Here is a 25,000-nt window from a genome sequence, read left to right as displayed (position 1 = left end):
ACTCTCTTTCTGATTCTCCCAACACACCCATAGAATTCAACAACCTTGGCTCGTATTCATGATCAAGTTTACCTGTCATTTCCTCTGTCAGTTCATTGAAACTGCCGTTAAAACTTATGTGTAGACAACAGATTGTGGGCGGAGACAGTCCACTCACTGGAACATGTGAACTGATGGTATTATTACCTAAATAGTTTCCTGCTGACTGACATGTAATTGCACATGTAGACAAGTTAGCATCAATTTCATGACAGTTTGTCGCTGTATTTCATCCGGGAAGTATCTGAGAATCTCTGATCAGAATATGAATAAATTATGTATAGAGGCTATTCATTTCACTGTTAGACCCTTCAACGCTATTTATAGGCCGTTATTAGTCCAAATCATACAATAAAAATTTAAAACAATATTTCCATGTGATACAGACAATCTGGTATAGGCCTGGGCCAATGATGTCTTTTTATGATATGTGTTACTATAATGAAAGTAAACTTCACTGTTCAATTCATAAAAAAGCTGAACCAACCCCTTAGTTCTAATTTAAACTCATTCGTTAATACTGTATGAGAACAGACGTCTTCTTTTAACAAGAAATATTTAGTCTATACACTGTTATGCCTTTTTACTCCTTTCCTATTATAAAGTGAATTACTGCAACAGTTAGCCTTCCACCCCCTCATCATATTAAGGGAAAAAAGTAAGTGGCAAAACACTTTTCTATATGGCTAACTTCAACTCGTGATACATTTTCTTAATGTTGGTTTCAGGGACGTTTTTAACTTAACATAATAAATTAAAGCTCATTATCTTTACAATGACATCAAATTCCTTAACGCAGAATTAAATATAAAGTTACATAGGTCGTTAGAAAAAATTGCCACTAAGCATGACCGTACGGCACCTATAAACTTAGTCAGTTCGTACCTTTGATTCCAAAGAAATCTTTCCCTTCTTGGAGGAATGTAAGGCAATCGGTTATTTATTGTTTTGAATAAATACGTGTTGATAAAACAGAAATGAATATATATCATTCTAATATATAACAATAAACTATAATTTTATTTTCCTAAATGACGGGAATACTATTCCTTACTGTGTATGATTATATCAGCAAAAGGTACAAAACTGACGTGTTATGCAAGCTGTGTGCACTTCAACGTTCCTTGAAGTGCAGTAGTTGCCATTTCTTAATTTAATCCCTATTTGCACCGTACACATTTATGCTCCATAGACGTAAATTCTGCAAGTGCCTTTCAGAAAAGATTTCCAAATGTAATGATCAACTTTCCTATAAAGTTTTAATCTAGAATTTTCGGTCATTATCTTCCACGTAATCAGTACCAAGAAACATGAAAAGAAACTCATCCTCTGTATGCAGTGAAGTGTCTTGCCAATTCGCACGATAATTAATTCCAACTGTCAACCGCTGGAGTGTCCAAGGTGAAATTATGATTATTCCAGACCTCATTTGAATCGGCTTTATAACGAAATACGTCATTATAACGAAATATGTCATCGTAACGTCATGAAGCAGTCGATATAACGAATTCCGAACGTAAAAACGAAGAGGAAACTAACAAATTAATGAGGTAATTCGTATTTTTCGGGCTACCATACATCTGAGGGTTTGCAGTGGGAGGAGTTTAATGACGTCACCAACAGAAAAGTTGGAGCTTTCCACCCAAACTACTAGCGACTCCCATAACATTACTAAAGAAAAGGTGGACTAAAAACAAAAATTTCATTTGTTTTGTCTGTGTTCGTATGTCTGTCACGGGGTAGGGGTTTGATTTTGAGTTATAAACCTTTCTGGGGTGACATAGAGGCCGTATGCAAAATTTTGTCTAGGTCTGTCAATCGGTTCCGGATTTCTACAGAGGACAAACAAATATACAAACATTCATATATATATATATATATATATATATATATATATATATATATATATATATATATATATATATATATAGTGTGTGTGATATCATATATTTCATATATTTAAAGGTTTTATTACTACATTTCTGTCTTACCAGCGACAGAGTTTCACTAAATGTTATAAATTCATGCAGTTTATTTCTAGTAACACCTAAAGGTGATTTTCTTACAAAAAAATATCTACAGTGTGGGAATGCTCAGCAGAATGCTAAGCTCGCTCTCTCTCTCTCTCTCTCTCTCTCTCTCTCTCTCTCTCTCTCTCTCTCTCTCTCTTCTTCTTGGTAGAGATTTGGTTCCTCTAATCAAGAGGATGTTCATCTCGCAAAAATTCCCCAAGTGTCCATGTTGCTCTAGGGGTTAAGTGAAAAGATGTCAAGCAAGGTGAGATGTTACTTCTCCTGTACAAGACTTTTGTTCCTAAGGTCTTTCATAACTCTGCACTGAATCTTGACAATACAACCACTATGCATTCGGGATGTTGTTTAGTTTTTGAAATAACATGATGTGCCTTTCTTTGAAAAATGGAACTCTCCTAGGTTACATCTTCCTTTAAGCGTTGTGACATTTTTTAAGTATTTTTCTTACTTCACTAGGAAGTTTAAGTTTTACAAAAATCTTTTTGAGTCAGTATATTCATTTTGGAACAATAACTTGAAGAGATATTTTGCATCTCTCAATATTCTTATATTTCTTTTTGAAGTATAATACGTAATCCATAATTAATCTTACAGACATTCAAATCTACAATAGAACAAGAGCTAACAAAGAGAAGAATTTGTCAAGATATTCTAAAATGCCCTTTGGTTAAGAAACACTTTCTTAGAACCTCTCAATAGGCAACATAAAATAATTAATTATAGAATTTTTTTAATTACGGGGACTGAGAATTCGCCCAACTTTCTTATACTGGTTGACAAAAATAAATTATTTTGAGATAAAATAATATGCTCGAAATGTCACTGTATCTTATGATTTTTAAGAACTGTTAATATATTAGTAATTGGCATTTGATTTAATCACCTACATCTAAAACTTCCAATTCTTATCATGACCACTCACCGTAACTCTAAGAGCCTTGAGCACTTTCCTATTAGCACGCTCACAAAACCCATTAGCTTCTGTCCTATAAGGAAGAATATTTACTTTCTGTATCCCCATAACTTCTGCTTGACACTCTAGTGTTCTATTCACAAATTCTCTCCCATTATCAGTGATAAGTAACTCCAGGACCCCACATCTACAAATATACCCATTAAAAAATGTCACCGCTACCGCATCTGCCGTCTAATTCTTTAACAAAAAAATCTCCACATACCACATTTGCTCATCTATAATCACCAACAAATGCTTATATCCATACCATGATTCACAAAAGTTCGTAAGAAGATCCATGTGAACCCTTTGAAATGGCCTACTAGGGATAGGAAAAGACCACAATTTACACAACTTAACCCTACCCGGTTTACATGAATTACACACAGAACACCCGCCTCCTCCCTCACAAAATTCCCCACTGAAGAAAACATGTTCTTCCAGGAAAACTGATAGTGTACTATCTGGTACGTCTTCTCAATCCCCGAATGTGGACTAACAAATTTACAATGCCCTATATCCAAAACCACTGGAATTAACTCTTTTAGCACCATGATCTGTGTCGTATCACCCTTATCCTCACCACTCCTCAACTTATATTTAATTATCCTCACCAACAAATTACCCTCTAACTCCAGACCTGAATAAGTGTAATCCATAAACTTTTCTCCCTAAACCTCCTCTAAGAAACGCCTTTGCATCCGCTAACACCCCATCTTCATCCTGTTTCTTCTCCACCAAACTAATATCCCAGTCCACACACCCGCCAGTTACAATGCAAACATGCTCATCCTCCGTGTCCACAAAATGCCTACAAAGAGCATCCACCACCACAATGTACCTGAGCTTAGCATCAAAATTCCTAATTGTCAAAACCACTTAGCCCTCTTAGGAGAAAGATCAGGCTTATTTAAAAAATCCAAAAGAACTTCCACCTTGTTCCCCATTAGTAACATCTTAAAATGAGCTAAACTAGACACCACCACGAACACCTCCTTGTCCACTGTTGCCATTAACTGTTCATTACCCTCGTGTCTTGAACTTTCTGCTATAAAAAGCTATTGGATGCAATTTACCGTCAAATTTCTGCATTAAGAAAGCACCTACCCCCTCTTGACTGGCATCAGTCACTAATGTGAAAGGAAGAGAAAAATCCGGGAATTTTAAAACGGAGGACTCATCAAAGCCTCTTTGACTTTCTGAAAGGCTGCCTGCTGAGCCTCTCCCCATGAAAACTGTACATCATCCGTCAAAGGCACTGACAGCATAGAAAAACCTTTCACAAACCAGCAGAAAAATCCCGCCATTCCCATGAACGAGGAGACCTGTTTCTCAGTCTTAGGTGTAGGAAAATCCGTGATAGTTCTGACCTTCTCGCCATTCACTCAAACACCTTCTTTCGAAATGATATGTCCTAAATATACAATCTGTCTCTTCAAGAAAACAATTGGCTCGTTTAACCTTTAGATCTGCCATTCTGAGCCTCCTAAGGATTTTCCTAAGCAATTTTAAATTTTCCTCTATGGGATCCGTAGCAATGAAAATGTCAACCATACACACAAACACATTTTTCCCCAACATCCCGTGCAAGACTGTATTCACTAGCCTCATAAATGCCATAGGACTACCTGACAAACCAAAAGGCATTCGTGTAAATTCATAATGCCCCTTAGAAATGGAAAATGCTGTAAGTTTCCTACTCTCCTCACTCAATGGTACTTGCAAAAACCCTTGCATGACATCAAATGATGAATAAATATTCCTACCTCTAGTCTCCACAAACAAGTCCAGCAGACACGGAAAGGTCTTTTCATTCAATTTCCTAAAATCTACACATACACGGATTGAACCATCCTTTTTATGTACCGCCAACAACGGGAAAATAAACAGTGACGAGCTACACCTAATTATACCTTCCTCCTCCCACCTCTTGCTCAACCTGCTCCCTAATCTTGAAATGTATCCTATACGAATGGACATAAATCAGCTTCCTCTGACTGCACCTGATGCTCTAACTTTAGTCTAACACATCTGTTAGCCCCAATTTAACTCCTTTCACAGTAACAACATCTGAATATTCAGCTAACACCTCATCTAACCCCTCTACGTATTCTTTATAATCTGCCTCACCCAAATGACTCCTATAAATCTCACTTCTAACCTCCATTTCAGCCTCCGAAAACACATTTTGCTCCCTTATGAATGTCGCTTATTCAGTATCCTCTCTCCATTCCTCCAGATCTACAATATAGGTATTCCTCTGATATCTCCTAATGGAATTATTGCAGTTTAACAATTCCATCCGTGTAACTCCATTATTTGACACCTCATTTACTGAAACTGTATTCACCACACCCTTAAGTTTCTCACTACCTTCCATTACACACCTGTTTATTCACCTTTATGTCACCCATTTTAACTTTCACCAGACCAACCATACCTGGTTCTAGAATAATATACTGCAACAAGACACCTTTATATTTTCTCTTGCCCTCACCATTATGTTCACTATTCCCTGTGACTGATTATCCCCACAAAATTTGTCCTTATTTCCACTTACAGATATATTCCCCCTGCATTGCTTCACCACCCACATACGGGATAAAACCCCAGTTTCACCTATTGTTATACCTCCTTTACTAGGGTATATAGAAATACCAATCCTAGTACATGCTGGATGCCCCAATAAAACCCTATTACCCAAATTAACATCTCTCACCACCAAAACTGGTTCCCTTATTAACTGGTTCCCCAGTGAAAAACAAATGTCCACCTTTCCTACAACGTCCAGTCTATGAGCTTGGACATCACACACTTTCTCCTCTGAGCGCCTCAACCGATACTTGGAAAACATCGATTGATAAAAATCATAATCCATCAAATTGACTGATGCACCCATATCTACAAAAATCCAAATAGTAATCCCAGTTACAGCTCCCTTCACCACAGGCTTCGGTTCTCGTATATCTCCCAAAAGCCCTATATGACACGAACAGTTAACCCTTTTCCCTTTTGCTGTTCAGCCCCCAAAAGATCCTGTCTGTTTCTAGACTTCCTTTGATCTCCCTCCTGAGGAGCTTTCCTACTGATACTACCTAAATTCTGAGTCACTGGCCTAACATTACTCTTTTTGAGTTATGGGAAAACCGCCAAGATGCTCTGAACTCCGACATGCCTCACAGTATTTAACTCAACAAAACTTCCTGTGCCCCGGCTTACTGCAATTAAAACAGTGAAACTGTGGTGTTTGATTTGTAGATTTCCCACCATTCTCCACCTTAGCACAAAACCCACCAGAAGCAAAGCCTGAACCTCCCTGTGATACGTTCTTTTGAGCCCCATCGAGGCTTTCAGCATCCCATTGAAAAATGTGCTGTTTACCATCAGGGCATTTCTACATGTGCTTTCTAACTTGGGCAAAAATAAACGATTCATCAGACGTAGGCTCCACCTGACCATCAAAACTACTCACTACGGTGTCCGGAACCTCATCCAAAAGCCAGGAGAAATGCAACAACTTCCTAAAGTTTTCTAATGATACAGAATTATCAGATACCCAACCTGAACTTCTTAATTTCTCCACTAACTCCGATGCTGCATCAAACAACTGTGAGCTAAATCTACCATCGAATTCTGATCCTTCCTAAAATTATAGAATGCTCTCATATCCCGAACTAAATCCCCACAGTAAACTGCCCATACACAGTTCTAAGAAATCCTTCCAGGTCATCCCAAGTCTGACATTTCTTAAACTGAAAGCTATGGCCAATATCTCCCATGTCCAAAACCACAAAACCTTTAGCTTCATTAAACGCCTCTGTCTTATTTGCAATTTTCTTCGTATTCAAATGATTCTGAACGCTCTCACTAAAAATTTCAACAGGCTGACGCAAAATGCCATCCACCAAGCCAGGAAAAGGCTGAATCGGCGAATTAAAAGTTGTTACCCTATGAACCAGTTTTCTTATCTTCGTCGTCACCTACCATTTTCCCGGATCTCTTTTTCCTACCTCTGCTCAAAAAAAAAAAAAAAAAAAAAACTCCAAGTCAACTCACAAACTCGGCCTGATCTTATACGCATATAACATTAAAACTCATAAAATAAGGTCTAAAACAAAAAAAAAAAAACAAGAACATAAACAGAAAAAAATCAAAACATTAAACCATCCCTCCTCCTGCGTGCAATAGCTGATCACCGCGTCATATGTGAGTCAAGGTCAACTCTCAAGATCCCACACAAAAAAGAAAACAAGAAAAAGAAGAAAGATCCCAGCAGGAAAAATCCCTATCTGATATCACCCTTGCTCATTGTCTCTTTGCAATTAAATGCTGATGCTAGCACGAAGACCCCGCCTATCTGCCGTCAAGCAGAGACCCAGGAAATACGCTAAGTAAGCGAAGCACTCAATACATCCTACACACTGCACCACTAAGAAAAACTCGATAAGGGGAAAAAAGGGAAAACCCTTAATAAAGCCAGCCCATATAAATAACCTATTCCGCTCCATAATAATTCCCTAAGAGAAAAACAGAAGACAGAAGAGAGAGAAAACAGAATTTTTTTTAAATGCACTAAAATGAAAACTCAAGAGAGAAAAACTCACTTCCCCCATCCTTCACTCGCACCCTAGCATCAGCACGATGATCCCGACACTCACTAAGATACAACCACACTTCACTCAAAAACACACAAATACATAATTCGTCCAAAAAAGCAGCAAAAGCACCCGATACTTGTTAATCACTCCTCCCTATATCACCCACTGATCAAGAATAACAGTCAAAATGAGGACACAGTGACCACGCTCTCAGAAAGTGCAAAACTGCAATCTACCTGCCTAGCAACCGCAGATACCAGCATCCCCAGGCAACGCCCTATCTGTAGAAGTCTATCACCAAACGCCTATCACCATTCATACCCTATCGTCGGCACAGGTTCAAAACAGGAAACCTATTTTTTTACCACTAGCCACCACTTGTTATGCCCCTGACATACTCAGACAAATGGCACTTAGCTGCAATCGACTGGGACTGGTAGCATCGACCTTCGGAAAGCATCTCTCTTTGATCTTTCTCCCTCTCAAAACACCCTAAACTATTGGGTGGAAATTAAACCCTACATACATAAATGAATAGTTTCTTCTGTAAAGCTAACAAACAACAAGTTAAGAATATGGTAATTAATAAAAGAAAATGCTAAAAACCACAAAAGGAACGTAAATGATAAATGAATATCTCTCCCAACAAAACACCTTTGCTAACATTGAAATCATGAATGGGATTCTTCCCCACTTCATTCTTCCCCCACTAAGTCTCCACGTAAACTTAAGTCCTTAGGTCTTTGTTCCTTTAAAATGACCATTTCTCACTACGGCTATATCACACGCATGTCTGCGCAGGTGCGTGTCCACCTCAATTAACCATGGCTCCATTGAAACATTTTGCCCTCCAAAAAATATCTGTTAAAAATCAAATATCACCCAGATCATCAACACACGGTACACCATGAGATAAACGCTAAATCATAATAAAAGAATAATCAAGTCTGTAAAGGAAGGCTTATAAAAGTTAGTAAATTTCCTAAGTCTCTACTCACTCTCCAGCTAATGAGAATTCCAATTCCCAACATGCCCAACACGTTCTTCCAGAATGACTTATCATAACAGAGTGAGCAATCTATCACAAGCCTCTTTGCACCGAGCATTACCATAACACACAAACAGGTTCACATTTCCGTTAACACAGCCAAAAACCAAATAGAACCGGACCAAAAAGTTCCATGAAAACTTCCATCTTTGGACACGTGTTACTGTATACAGGCGCTCTCCAAGAAGATTGACAATGGTGAATTTGCGCCGGAAATACCCAGTCGTGTTTAGACCGTGCTGAATCCGAAAAACACCCAAGCATCCGCTTCTTGCCCTGTTTGACCTCTGCACAACAGTGGCGTGTTAATGTTTAATAAACCTTCTCTCATATATACAAATATTTTTTTATAATTTGTCAGCACTATTGTTACTCCATATTTCTTGAACATATCGAATTTCCATTTCCTTCTTGTACCAAATGGAGCTTATTTCGTTCCATATTTAGAACGTTCGTAACTAACTATTTATGTTCGGGTTTACATTTTCTGTGAACAAAATTATTGACTAGAAATAGCGCTTCTTTGAACAAAATTATCTAATTTCATTATAAACATTCTACAGACGAATCCTCGTTTCTCCGTGCTTTTCTAGCTGTTTAACTTACGGCATTTAGAAATTTAAGGTTCAAAAACTTTACAGTACAATTATTTCACATAAGCCCAAAACTCCAAGATCTTATTTGTACAGTTCCACAGTTAATTGTTTGAATGTATCATCTGTTGCAGTAAATGAACATGTGCCATAAAAGCTACCAATGCAATAATTACGCATTATTTTTAATCCTTTTGGCAACTAACGAAAGAAATATAAGATTTTAACCACAAATCAGAGCGGTTTACGACGAAAAAATTTGACTGTTTCTCATATATTTCGCTTTCAAACATTTAAAGTTATATCAGTTGCTTATTTCTCAAATTCTAGCATGTTTAATCAAGTTACTTTGTAATCACTTTGTAGACAGTTCCTTATAGATTCTTTTTCTAAAAGGAAGATTACTTAAGCTTTTTCATATTTTGCTCATACTAATGCCATTTTTTAATTAAATAATTTTGGAATCATTTTTGCTCTAACTGAGGTATGTTTAAACAGAGAGAGAGAGAGAGAGAGAGAGAGAGAGAGAGAGAGAGAGAGAGAGAGAGAGAGAGAGAGAGAGCTGATTAAAAGCTTTAGACTTGTTTTATGGCTAACCTGTGTAATGAACTTTGTAATAAAGCATCATGATATAGAACTAGTGCTCGACAATTTTTTCTTTAAACTGTTGATCATTTGACGAAATTTAGTACTTTTCATATAAAATTTGTAACATTAGAAAACATACCCTACCCTTTGTAAGTTACTTTTCATTGCGCAGTGCATAAGATTTCAGGTTAGGCAGATGTTTTCCTTACCATTTATTAGCCTTCTTTATTGTTGCCGGTTTGTGGTAAAATCGACACACCGTAGAAAATCATACATCTCTAAATGCGTCTCCAATTTACAGATTTTAATATTTCCTTTATTTGGATTAACAAAAACATTTTCAATGATGATAGGCTTTCGCTGTATTTAGTAACAGAGAAGGGAGACTCATAATGTCTATCAATGTCAATAAAACAAAAGACCCATACTCGAGGTCAGAGTCCGACGATGGTCATATGGTTTTCTGGATTTATTGTAATAAACTGTTGAATGTGATAAAAGGGAGATGCGTATTTCAAAAGCCATTAGAAATGAGGTGATACATTTTCATTTTAATAAATCTTTTCGCAACATTTATACATGGATATACACCTTGTTTCCATGTTGTACAGCCAGGATTGTTACTAGCGAGTTCACTATGTTTTAAAGATCTACTGTAATATTACCCTCCCGCCCTGTTCCCCATAGGCCTAAGCCACTTACTACTATAACATGATTTCTACTTACTTTCATAAAACAAGCAACATAACGAAGTTTATTACTGAGATCACCATGCAGGTAAGACACTGAGATGTATACAACATTCGGATTAGAAAGGAATTTGTGAGTTCTGACCGACTCAGTTATGTCTGCTTTAACAATTTCATTTACGACGTAATGACTTTTATCAATTAAAGACATATTTATGAAGAATAACACGCAACTGAAACATGTATGTCAGACATGGGTAGCATGAACGGGATATATCCTTCCAAGAAATCGTAACAAACCTGTGCAATAACTCGAGTATGTAGCACTGTTTCCTAATATACAGGTTGTCATTTACAGAATGCTTATGACGTTCACTTGTTAAAAAAATTATTGTGCAGTCAAGTCTTTTGGGATAATCACGATACATTCATTACATTTTAAATTATGCCAACGTAATAAATTTACATTAGATGAGTGCAAACTACAACAGTGGGATAAAAGCAATGTCAGTTCAGTTTCAGCTGAACCTCTGAACCCGAATTGAAACTTAGCTTTTATATCATTACAGCCCCGGCATATCTATAGCAACTCAAAAAGAAATATTATTAAATGTTTATAATTCAAGTTTTTTTTTCATTTCTTGTACAATTTCGTGTATTACACATAAGTGCTTTTATATGAATTCAAAGTCTATTTGTGGGTATTCGAATGAGATGAAATTAAGCCAGTCAGCAGCCGATATCAGCAGCAGTGTTGTTACGACAGAAGTTTTATTGGAGACAATATTTTGATGACAGATCAGCTGACACCGACTGAAATTACCTGAATAAAAGATATGAAATTATATTTCTTTTTGTATGGTACATTAATAAATAATCGAAATAACCTGGTACAGTTACAACTGGTCCAAGTGAATAAAATACTAAGTTTCCAGGCGTATTTGAATTGTTACAACCAGGTACAAAGTAAACGTGCTCAAAACCGTGAGGGTAAAGTAAACATGCAGAAAATCTTGTCTCAAAAGCATCCTACCTGAACCCTTCAACTATTGTTCAGCTTAACGACTCGACTCGAAATATGTTGTTTGGAGAAAATCTTATAACAATTTTCTAAACTCATTTCAGATAAATCAAATATAAAAAAAAAATTTCAAACAGATGACCCTTAATTCTCTATATCAACTTATAAAGGTTAATCAAAAAGTCTATCCATGGTTAGGTAACGAGGTCAATGAGTGATGATTCTGTTACGATTATATGTATGATCTGTTGCTTCACTTCAAACTTCTTTTTTACATCATATGATGCTATATTATGGATTTCATCAACGTTCTGACGTTATAAACAAAAATGAAACTAGAAATTTATCTTGAAAAAGAAACAAGTAAAGAATGCGCCGAAGTTTCTTCGGCGCAATTGAGTTTTCTGTACACCGTATAATGCTGTATAAAACTATCCTACTCCTACAACCAGCCAATGGCTCACTTGATCCCCAGATGCGGTCAAGTCAAGGTGCGTCGCACGCCTCCGGAAAGCGCTGCCAGATGCACAATCACGGATAAGCTTAACCTTAAATAAAATAAACACTACCGAGGTTATAGGGTTGCAACTTGTTAGGTTTGATGATTGGAAGGTGGATGATGAACATATCAATTTCCAGCCCTCTGGCCTCAGTAGTTTTTAAGATCTGAAGGCGGACAAAAAAACTGAGGACGGACAGACAAAGCCGTCACAACAGCTTTCTTGTATAGAAAACTAAAAAAAAAAAAACAGTAAACAATGGAGCAGTTTGGAAAACAGGACAGGAACTCGGTTTTTGTTTAGCAATGGCGTCTCTTAATTCACGAATCTAATGATAAAAATCTCGTTCCAATTCCGCTGAAAGCAGATAATCGCCGTATATAGACTTGATAAAATCCAATATCCGACCAAACCAATAGAGATTAAAAAGAATTTTAAAAAAGGAAGAGAATGGAACGGCAAAATTTTGCAAAAACTTTTATAACACCGGGGAAGGAATGTCCCAACGTCGGTACCGGCAGATTAAATATGCAAAAGAGACCCTGATATGGCTATAGTACGAATTGCATTTTTCCGGATTTTCACATAAATATTCAGCCAGACTTCTGCTGGTCTTAAACACTGTACAGTACGAGCACAAGGCAGCTCAAAAGTGGAAGAGAGGGGGCTCGTGTGAGCTCAGTTTGCAGCAAAAACTGAATTTTATTGCAAACTGAATTTTTGTGGATCCGACAGAAGAAGAGGGAAATACCTTGGAATATATCCACTGAAACTACGGCATATTTGCGAGTCAAGGAAATAAAAAAACTGTCGCTAGGATTTGGCCGGGAAGAGAAATTGAAATCGACAAATAAAAACTGCAAATTACGACCTCCCTTTTAGATGAGTCCACTTGGAAACAAAGAAAGGAAGGCGATCCTCTTCCTTTTTTTCCAAAAGTGTACAGTCATGCTGACCAATGTGCGTTATTTTCATCATCAATGCCTCCAACAACGAACGACGCAAAGGGCTTTTGTGAAATTCTGCAATGATGTGCTTTGCCTTCTGCAAATCTCCACTCATCCCCAGCCTCCATATGGCACGAAGGAACTAAACAATTGAATTAAGTTTTATAATGACACTAAGATATAGATTAATCTGACTTTGTGGAATGAATCGTCTGCTGATTTTCGATTTACAGATATCCATAATCCGAAGAAAATATACTGCATATAACCATATACTGAAAATATATAACATACGAAAGAGAAATAGTACGTCGTTCTTCCCCATCCCGTCATGATTCACCAAATTCTCGCAAAGGAATATAATATCTTTTGAATTTTAACAGCCATATCATATTTCTATTCCTTAATGTTATCTATTAGCATTTTTATGGATGCGTTTATTACCATTACTTGTAAGTCAAGGCAAATATTCCAAAGAGATTTTAACCGTTCACTTTATTTATACAAATCTATAAACATACAATAGCGTATATTTTACCTATATATTGGTTATATTTCTATATATCTTATTATTTCATCGACACATACACATGCATTATATATATATATATATATATATATATATATATATATATATATATATATATATATATATATATATATATATATATATATATATATATTGTCAGGATCTGTATATAAGTAACTGATTATACATAGCTAATCAATATCTGAACTCTCATAATAATAAAAATTACAACTGAAGTACTCTAAAGGTAACAGTGATCCCTTAAAAATTTACCTTATTAATCACGTGAAAAATCAAACTAATTTTATCAAAACAAGTGTTTCTCAAACAAGGTATCAACAATTAAACAAGAAATATGCTAGAGTATAATGCATCACTCCATCAAACAACTTTAACTACTTCACTGATCTTAATTCACTTCAGCAAAACTAAAGGAACAAAACATGTTTATCACTCTGCCTTATGCACACAATTAATCCTATTCACTGGTGGTCAATAAATGAAACACTGTTTTTTTTTTTTTCTAAATACAAAAATTTATTTTTAAATTCAATATTTATAATTAGAATTCACAACCTGAAAAATTTACTGTCACTTGAAAACAACACAAAAATTTAATTAATTCTTGAGTTAAATTATTAAAAACTAAATCACAAACTTTAATTTATCAAGAAATTAAATTAATCAAGCAAAATTTAAACTATCAAGAATTACTCAAGATTTGGAAAGAAAATGTTAGATGAAAATTAAATCAAGTATGCAATGTTAAATTATCAAGAAATTTAAAATGCTTTTAAAATGCCAAGTAAATAAATGTTAAAACACCAATACATAAAATGTGAAAAATCAAGATATTGCAAACATAAGAACACACAAACACACATGAAAGATTTACCAATAATAACTTCACTAAGGCACAGATTCTCTCAATATACCTTATACCATGGTAATAAGAAGTAAAATTCACTTTACCTCACACAAGCTTGTGAAAACTTTTGCCAAATTATCTGAAACGCAGCTGCACAAGATTCACAAGTTTTTTGTTCGGCGCTGTTACAGATTTTTCCTACGTTCAATTCACAAAAGCTAAGATTAATACGAGTAACCACACTAACACTTTATGTTAATAATTACTCTCTTTTGAAGAGAGAGAGAGAGAGAGAGAGAGAGAGAGAGAGAGAGAGAGAACCAACACTAACGGTTTCTGAAATCAGAATACACAAATTTTTGGATTCCAGTTAGAAAAGAAACAATCAGACGACATAAGAACAATAAGCAATCAGAGTGATGCAATCTTACAAAACATGATGTAATCAATTCAGATATGTGCATTTACTCTCAAAAAGGCATATAAGATTCAAGCAGAAAATCATAGGGGATGAAGCTCTTAACAAATCTCAACACGATCAAAAGAGACGGCAGCTGGCAGCCACAAATGGCACACTTTCAAAACAAGACAAAGAACCAAATTTGATTTTCAAAACAGTACATGAATCATTGCAAAATCATTCATCTTTTCTCATATGAGACAAAACCTCACACAACTCGATTGCCATTTTCTCGCTCGTTAACTTGTTATTTCTCGCAACAACCACCAAACCAAAACACGACATAAGAAATCACGAGTACAGAACACTTGTTGCTAGGGGACAAACTGCGTGATCACATAGTAGGTTAATATTAAAACATATTACCAATTTTAAATTATGCTGTTAAGTTACCTAAATCACTAACTCTTTTGAGATCTGACATTACACTACATATGATATTTCAACAACTATTATTATTACACATAACACACGATAAATAGAAAATTAAATATATCAAAACATGGAATGCTATACAAATTACAAGGCAATATCCTGAAACTTCATATAGATATATAATCTATACATATATATAATATATACATATATATAAATAATATATATATATATAGATATAGATATAAATATAGATATATAAATAAATATTCTTACAAAATGGGGTCTGTTGAAAGAATGCAAGGGTTTTTTTATTCATAGACTGCCTTTGAGGGTCAAATCCAAAGCCATGCCCAGAATGTAATAAAATGGATGGTAATTAGGTGGGACTTACCTTAAACTATCAGCAATTAAGTTAGGGATTGGAAGGCCACCATGGGAAATGAGTCACTAGTTTTAACTAGTTATGTTATTTGCAAATGAAGCAATCATGAAATTACTCTGAAAACTGATGATCCAGCAAGCAAATCAATAAAATGTGAAACACTATTACACCGTGAATAGCAAGTCTTGGAAAACCAGGAAGCAGTTAATGCTGACTGAATGAGTTCCAAGGATCCAGCGCCTGATGTACAATTGTTGGAACTGTTGCAGTGCCGGGAACCATCAAACTCTCTGGCTTATCAGAAATGGCAGTACTTCCAAGTATAATTGATTCACAAGGCTGGGTTGACTGTGTGGGAGCAGAGTAACAGGATTCCTGGAAGAAAATCCAAGTCAGCATTCCAAATCAAACAAATTTGGAGTTTCTCTAATATGACACTTATGTATTGATCAATATGGAGGAATTGATCAATTAAATTTAATTAATTCAGTTCCTATAACACTATGGTGGGAATAATCTAACTCTGATCACTAAATTGACTTAATTTGAGCGTAGGACAAGTCATGAGGGCGAATCACGGCTGCTTTGTTGGTAGGTTTTGCTTTGACAAAGGGGCTTTTTTAGAATGAAAAATTGGAAATTTGGAAAATAATAGGGAAATTTACGGAGAGAAACAGTAACTGGCATGGGAATAAATGCTCCAGATATACCTGATACCTTTGGGTGCTTGAGCTCTGAGCGTATGCAGGTCTCAGCCTCCAGAGTCAGTTAGTCTACGCCAGTGGAAGGAAGATGTAGGGATACCACTTGACACGTCGGTGGCTGGGTACAGAATGTGGTGGTGTTCAAGACTCGGGCGCGCCCATGTTGTTTTTCTCCAAATCCCAGGGCATCGACCACCTGCAAGAAGTCACACAGCCAACAAAAGGCTGTAGGGAAAAATAGGTCTTACAGTTAAGGACTTAAGAGTTAGGATCATAGCCTACCTACAACCCGGATTCGTCCCTATTCAATAACGACTACTTGACCCCACAAATCACGTGATGGGGGCCAGCAAAGGAGTGATACTGTTCTACCCCAGATCGGGTGACCTGGGGGGTTTAGACTTTTAGTCCTACATGAGTTCAAATCTGGGCAATTTCTTCCTTCCATTTTCTCCAAACTAAGTCTAGAATTTAACTGAGAAGAATTTGTTCGGTAATTTCAATCCCGTATCCAGCAGGCTAAAAGAGACTTCAATGAAATATGTGAGAGCTCCCCCTTTAAAAGGCATTCTTCTCCCTTTCGGGCATGAAGGTCTTGGCTAATGGTTATTCATCCCGAAATCAGTCATTTGGCAAGTACCCCTAAATGAACTGTGCTTTTGCAATGCAACAGTTAAATGGACCTACCAACTGCTAAGAGGGGTCCTGATTCATAACAATTACTTAGTTAACGCAGAGCCTAACCTATACAATGGTGCCTTTCAGACTTCTACTGGTTGTCTCTGACAACAATTGATAACTCTACTCCTAGGCAATTCATCACATTCTAAATGTTTTGAGAAAATGGCCCCTATCCTATGGCTTTCTGGTACATAACTAAATGACACTGACCTAACTAAATGCAATTAATTACCACTTATACAATGCTTTACAAATAATACATGCAATAAATTTGAACATCACCTGATGGCTTAATTATGGTAACTGACCATTCATGTACCAGCCTGAGTATTGATAGTCTTTTAGGTTAGGTTATGCACAGGGTTATAATAAACTGCCTAAAGAGTTCTATTAACTACTTGGGTTGTAATCACGGGCTACCTTCTCTGGGTTCATGCCAGGATCACTCTTGAGATAACCTGGAACAGCACTGTGCCAATGTGACACGGTGCCAGAAAAAAATGTTGCTCTGATTGGTTAACTGGATCTTTTTCCTAATTCTTCCATAGGTCCAGGCCTGGCGATGCCATTCCTAGGAGGTGACAATGGACTTTGAGAAAAGGCGAGAAGTGCTGTCAGGAGCAGGATCAGGGTAGCCCTGTAGCTCAGGCTGGTCCCATTATTTTTCTGCTGCAACAACAGGTCGAGTTTGTTGCATCTCGTCCTGATGGACAGTTCTGGTTGACCAGAGAAGGTGTAACATTAGGGTCTGCCAGTTCATCCTCGGCAGATGAAAGTGATAGGGAGGAAGAAACATCAGAGGTCTGAACTCTCAATTTACAATGACTAGTTCTGCTACTGAGGTTTGGAGGATCTCCCATCAGGATCACTCTGGTTTGGATCCAGCAATGGCAAGAACTCAGGGCCAGGCACGGGGATTAAGGTTAGTAAAGAGGACTCTTCACTTTCCTGATAGAGCTCTTCAGGCTCAAAGCATCTGCTCAGTGCTCTCAAGTTACTGGCAGAGGATTGGAGTCAGGCGTGGCTGACAAGGGGAAATGGTGTAGAACCCAGTGGCACGCCTGTCACAGTGGCTGTGTCCCGGTCAGGTGGTTATGGAGTGGCCTCCCTGGTGGAGTAGATAAGCAACAAAGGATGTCTCATCCTAACAGGAACTCCACTCTGTGCCTGATGCTATTCACCACGCCAAGGTGATGAGGTTGTGTGCCCCAAGGGATGGTTACCTGAAGTTTGACTGTGGGAATGGTCTTAATTTGCTCCTCTATCCAAGTCATCATCCACCTGGTCTTTTCATCAACAGTGGCACTGGCTGGCACTTGGGCCCAAACAATCAGGCTAATATCTGAGCCAGTGTCTTGACTTGCCAGCTGGCAGGCTCACAGGTAGGCTAGAGCCATCCAGAGCTGCCACTGAGATGGACTGAGAACAGACCCACTCAGGGTGAGACTTCTCTGTTTAGTCTCAGCCATGGAGGATGTCTCAGTCTTCAGCTTGACATGCCCTGGTAGTTTGTTTCTCAGCCAGGATATCTGGCAGAATAGTGCCCAAATGGAGTTCCACAGTCTCAGTCAGGGTCCCAATGGGATGGGCTGATCTTCCTACTCTGGCATACGGTGGAGAGAGGTTGAGCTTCTGATCTCTTGAGAAGAAAAGTTCTGGTGGTGGTTAGTAGGCTGCCTATTGTTGCCTGCTTTGTACTGCAAGCAGCTTGGCCAACATTTTACAGTTTGTGCAAGTAATCTTTGCTGGACAGGCCGTTCTTTGGATGAGACCTCGTCTATGCCTGAGAGGTGGCTCTGGGTCGCACAGTGTGGTAGTGATAATGCTGTTGGGACTGGTTGAATGTTTCTCAGGAATCAGCCAATGTTGCAGGCTTTATAAGTGTGGTGGGCTCCTTATCACTGAAATACACAGCAATGTGCCCAGGCACACATTGGAAAATATCCTCCAGCATGGTACGATTGAATAAGTCCTCAAGGTCCATGCATTTACAGGAGTCAAACCAGTGGGTAACAGACTGGGTCTTTGACAGGCCCATAATCCAAGACCAGCCAACTTGTCATCCTTTCTCAAAGATCGGAACCATTGTCTCCATTTCTCCGGGGGTTATCTTGTAGGCTTTGGTGATGACCCTCTTTACACTGATCAGACTTCGGCTCATGTCACCTCTTTGACTCTTCTCCATCAAGACAGAGGCATTTATCTGGCTTTCCCTTCCATGTTTTCCAAATGATCAAAAAACTTCTCTGCCTCTGTGGTGTTGTAAACTTGTCGAAGAGCCTAAATCTCTTCTAGCCTCTTACTACTCTTCCTCAGTCCCTTGGGGATTAGAGGTTAGATGGTGTTGAGAGTGGAGCATTGGGAGCAGGAGGTTCTATTAATTGGATCTTGTTGGAGCAACATAATCTTCTTAGCTCCTTTTCTATCTCTTTCATCTTTTTTTCCTTGAAGGCTAATTCCTCTTTCTCTGTTTTCTTCATAAATACCTGTTCTTTTCTCCCTTCTTCTCTTTCTTCCAGCCTGCTCTTTCACCAAACTTTGAGTTCCCGTCCTGTGAAACTCTGCATCCTTGCCTTTCTTTTGTTCTTGAGGGCTTGTAAACTCTGTTCTAAAGAATTCATGGTTATAACTCTTGAGGATGACCAGGGTCCATGGTCTTGGATTGCAATACATCTGATTTGTGCCTTAATCATCCCATAAAACACATTTGGTGGCACTTCAGCAGTGTGGCACCTTTTTAATAACACTGTGGTTGGAATGTGCTGCTAAAAACTTCTGCACTGATGGAGCCATTTTCTGAAGGAGGAATGGTCAACTAAATAATTCAGAAACAAGGTATATGTCAGTAATCCTGAAGGTATAATTCTTATGAAAAGAAACACTTGGAAAGGGTAGCCTGAAACCATAAACCAGAGGTCCTTTTGTTCTGTTACACTGTTGGGGGCACTCTGTATCTCAGGTATAGGTCCAGTAGCGTGTGATTACTTTGTTTGGGTGGCACTAATCAAAGTGGGCTTCAAAAAGCAACACTTCAGGGCAGTGCAAACTCTCTGCACTGAAAGAAATGGGATCCCAAGTAGAAAGGTTCCTGCTCTTAATTCACTTCAGCAAAACTGGCAGTGCAAAACATCAGATTAGTGGCACTGTGGAAAGGGGAAATCCTATTTGCACTGGGTGGCTAAATCCTAAGAACTATTTTTTGCTTTTGACAAGACAAAGGGGGTTATTTTTGCATTCAAATGCGATTTGGTGCTTAGAATTCACAAGTCTTGAATAATTTACCATTACCCAAACAACACAAAAGTTTAATAAATTATTAAATGGCAATTATTAAACAAAACTAAAACACACAAAAATTCACTCAAGAAATTAAATTAAGCCCTAAAATTTAAAGTAAGGGAGAATTACTCAATGGACAGAAAATCTTAGTAAATAAATTTAAATCACTAGGTATGCAATGAGTAAATTATGAAAAATTGGATGGGATCTTAAAAGATCAAAGGTTAAATAAAATGAAAAGAAAAAATTTTATATTGTAAACATAAGAACTTTATAAACATTAGTGGGTTTATTTTCCAATACTCACTGATTCATTGTTAAATGCCCTCAATCGTTATGATGAAAAAAAAATCTCTCTCTCTCTCTCTCTCTCTCTCTCTCTTTCTCTCTCTCTCTCTCTGAGAGTGTATGATTAATGGAACGTTTTTGTTATGACTGAAGTTACTACAGATTTTTCTTACATAAATTACGTTGTGCAAAAATTATAAGATTAATACCAGTTTTTTTCTAAAACTTTTGGTATTTACGTAATTTTGAGAGGAGAGAGAGAGATCATGACAAATTATATGGGGAAAAAAGGGTTTTCAAATTATTCTCAAAGTATCAAGAACATTTTCATTAGGTTCCAGTTAGAAACGAAAAATCAATGAAATTCGTTCAATACGTGAATCAGAGATATGGAACTTAGGCAAAAACAGGAACATAATGCAAGATTATATGTGAATGACTCTCAAAAATTGTTGGAGAGTGAAGGAGGATGTCGATTTGCGAAGCTCTTAGCTGAAAGCTACTGGTCAAAGTTGTACTGCCAGAGGTCGCTAAAACATGTTTTAAAACAACGAAGAACCAAAGTTGATTTTCAGCCTATATCACAGAAACATTGAAAATCATTCATCTTTCTCTGAAGTGAGACAAAACCTCCTAACAAACTCTTAGCTAACTGTTCACGGCTAATAGTTAACCCAGCGCAGCTGCCATTCAAAGATAAAAATTTTGACAGCAAAATCTGCACTACTTTCTTTAACACCTGTTGCACTTTCGGACAAATTATGAAATCACATACTAGATTTTGTTGTGTTTTCTCCAATTTTTTTCTTAATAATTACACTTTTCACTAACTCGTTTGAGAACTTTCATTAATTTTACAAGACTTATGATAATAACAACAACCTGTGTACTTTGCATACCACATCGCCCTTTATTGCCTTTGAGAATAATGGAATTCAATAATTTATGAATTAATATGTGTCAGTCCACAGTTCGTTTCATTCCTAGTCTAGCGATATATATATATATATATATATATAATCGCTATAATATATATAGGTCTATCACTCTTATGTTCTGGGTCTGTTGGAAGAATGCAAGGGGTTTTTATCATAGACTGCCTTTGAGAGCCAACAGAAAGCACCCAGAATGTAATAAAATGGATGGGAACTAGGTGGGACATACCTTAACTATCAGCAATTAAGTTAGGTATTGGAAGGTCGCCATGGGAAATGAGCCACTAGTTACGTTAAGATGAATTTATTTACAAATGAAGCAATCATGAAATTAATCTGAAAACTGATGATCCAGCAAGCAAATCAATAAAATGTGAAACACTATTACACCGTGAATAGCAAGTCTTGGAAATAGGAATCAGTTAATGCTGACTGAATGAGTTGCAAGGATCCAGCGATTGTGTACAATGGGGGGAACTGGTTAGTGCCCCAGGACTGCATATCAGACTCTCTGGCTTATCAGAAATGACAGTACTTCTAAGTATAATTGATTCATAAGGCTGGGTTGACCGTGTGGGAGCAGAGTAACAGGATTCCTGGAAGAGAAATCCAAGTCAGCATTCCAAATCAAGGAGTTTCTCTCATACGACACTTATGTATGCACCATGGAGGAATTGATCAATTAAATTTAATTAGCCGTTGATTAACACTATGGTGGGAATAATCTAATTCTGATCACTAAATTGACTTAATCTGAGCATCGGACAAGTCATGGGGACGAATCAGGGCTGCTTTGTTGGTAGGTTTTGCTCTGACAAAGGGGGCTTTGTTTAGGAGAATGAAAAATTGGAAATTCAGAAAATAATAGAGAGAAATTCACGGAGAAAAACAGTAACTGGCATGGGACTAAATGCTCCGGATGTACCTGATACCTTTGGGTGCTTCAGCTCTGAGCATGTGCGGGTCTCAGCCTCCAGAGTCGGTTAGTCTATGCCAGTGGAAGGAAAACATAGGGATGCCACTCGACACGTCGGTGGCTAGGTACAGAAAGCGGTGGCGTTCAGGACTCGGGCACTCCCTTGTGTTTTGCTCCAAATCCCAGGGCATCGGCCATCTGCAAGAAGTCACACAGCCGCAAGAGGTTGTAGGGAAAAACAGGTCTTACAGTTAAGGACTTAAGAGTTAGGATCATAGCCTACCTACAACCCGGATTCGTCCCTATTCACTAACAGCTACGTGATGATGGGGAGGAGTGATATTGTTCCGCCCCCGATCAGGTGACCTGGGGGTTTAGACTTTTAGTCCTACATGAGTTCAAATCTGGGCAAATTCTTCCTTCCCGCCACCAAACTAAGCTTATAATTTAACTGAGAAGCGAATTTGTTTTGTTAATTTCGATCCCCGTATCTAGCCTAAAAGGGATCAAAGAAAATATGTGAGAATAAATATATATATATCTTTATATATACATATATATTATTTCTCTATATATGTCTACAGACATGTGTTTATACATACATATACCATATTTATATATATCTATAGACATATATATATATATATATATATACATATATATATATATATATATATATATATATATATATATATATATATATATATATATATATATATATATATATATATATATATATGTATATATATAAATATATATATATATATGTATATATATATATATATATATATATATATTAGTTCTAATATATATATATATACATATACACTTTATTTCTCAGTCTATAGATGGATAGATAGACACACAGGCATATATATATATATATTCTATATATATATATATATATATATATATATATATATATATATATATATATATATATATATATATATATATATATATATATACCATTTTTCTGTCAGAGATGCCATGTTTTTCCATAAAATACTGTGTATATATACATACATAAATTTGCAATGCGTCCAAGAGGCTGAAGGTGAAGTTTTTAGAGGCCTATCCTAACCCCAGAGGAAGGTTATCTTTTGCTAAACAGTAATCAGAATTAATGGGTATAACCCTTGATTGAATTGTGTAAATTATACCTAATTATAGTAAAAAAGCCAAATATATAAAAGTACAGGTATTCTAGTCACATAGATTTATTCCCATGTTCGCTGTTTATTTTCATTCTACTCAAAGGACTTTCACTTGGAACATTATTAACTAACAAAAGAAAACTTGCGGCCTGTTAAACGTTTGTTTTGGGTTTATGCAGATGTTTATGATGAAATGTATTGTGTTCAGTAAACACCACCAAATTAGGTTAGTAACTGTTTTTGACCACAGTTTTAAACACAAAGCTTGATAATAAAAAACAAAACATACCATACAAAAAAAATTTGGATTTGTAAGAAAGTGTTTCACACACTCGGAAGAATAATACACGAAACACCGCAATCTTTTTGCGCAGTACCGTAACACAGTTTTGCTGTTTTCAGATGTGTAAAAATTAAATGTTTGCGTTGATGTAAACAGCCTGAAATGTGTTTTCCTTATTAATTACAAGCAGTAATTGTATTTTCATTCTTTATTTTCTTTTAATTTTATTCAGTTTTGGGTGTAATGTTCGTTTGATAACGGAGTGCAAAATATTTTCAAGTTCTGAAAAGTTAACTGTACGCGTACGGTAAGTATAATAAAATGTTATTTAGTTTATACCGTTTACTTTACTTGATAAACTCCTCAAGTTTTTCAGTTTGTTGTTATGTCAACTTCATAAAAGATTATTAAATAATAAAATTTATGAGTTTGGAAAAACAAAGTATTTTTGAAAATAGATGAAATGACAATAATCAATATACTGTACCAAAATAGAGCCTTGGCAAGGTCACCTAGTCGAAATATCATGTTTATTTTTCTTATCCTAAACCAGAGAGAATCCTAAACCTACATACTATTATTATGTTTGGTTATTATACAGTGAAAGCAAAAACCACAGTAGGGACAAACACTGACTGATGGAACTTGGATATTTTAACGCAGGTGCAGTGGGGCTGAACAAACCTGTAGGCTGTAATAAACTTGGAAACTTAAATATCTACGTAATCTACCTACTGTTAAAGAAAAATGACTGTACATGGATAAAAGGCTATACATGTCTTTAAAACCCCACAAAACGTCGTGGTAACGTACATGAAAGTTGTGCCAGCTTATTTTTACGTTTATATTTTTTCAAAACATTTTCCAGTCATAAGTGGGTTGCGTCACCGAGCCAGGAGAGTCTTCGACGCCGTAGAATGGCGAGGACTATCTTTTTATTAATGTTCTGTATTTTTGTGTATATTTTTCCATCTTCAAGAATGAGAAGAAAGTATTTATGTTTTCTTCTGCTTAATAATTATCTTCACCATCATCCAGTGCCGATAGCTTCAAGACTAAATACAGATGGATATGTACATCGATGGCAACATTATATTTATAGATAATAAAATGTATTATGTGAATTACA

Source organism: Macrobrachium rosenbergii, chromosome 41, assembly GCF_040412425.1.
Source record: "Macrobrachium rosenbergii isolate ZJJX-2024 chromosome 41, ASM4041242v1, whole genome shotgun sequence".
In the NCBI taxonomy this organism is placed as follows: domain Eukaryota; kingdom Metazoa; phylum Arthropoda; class Malacostraca; order Decapoda; family Palaemonidae; genus Macrobrachium; species Macrobrachium rosenbergii.
Note: the sequence above shows the minus strand (reverse complement) of the source record.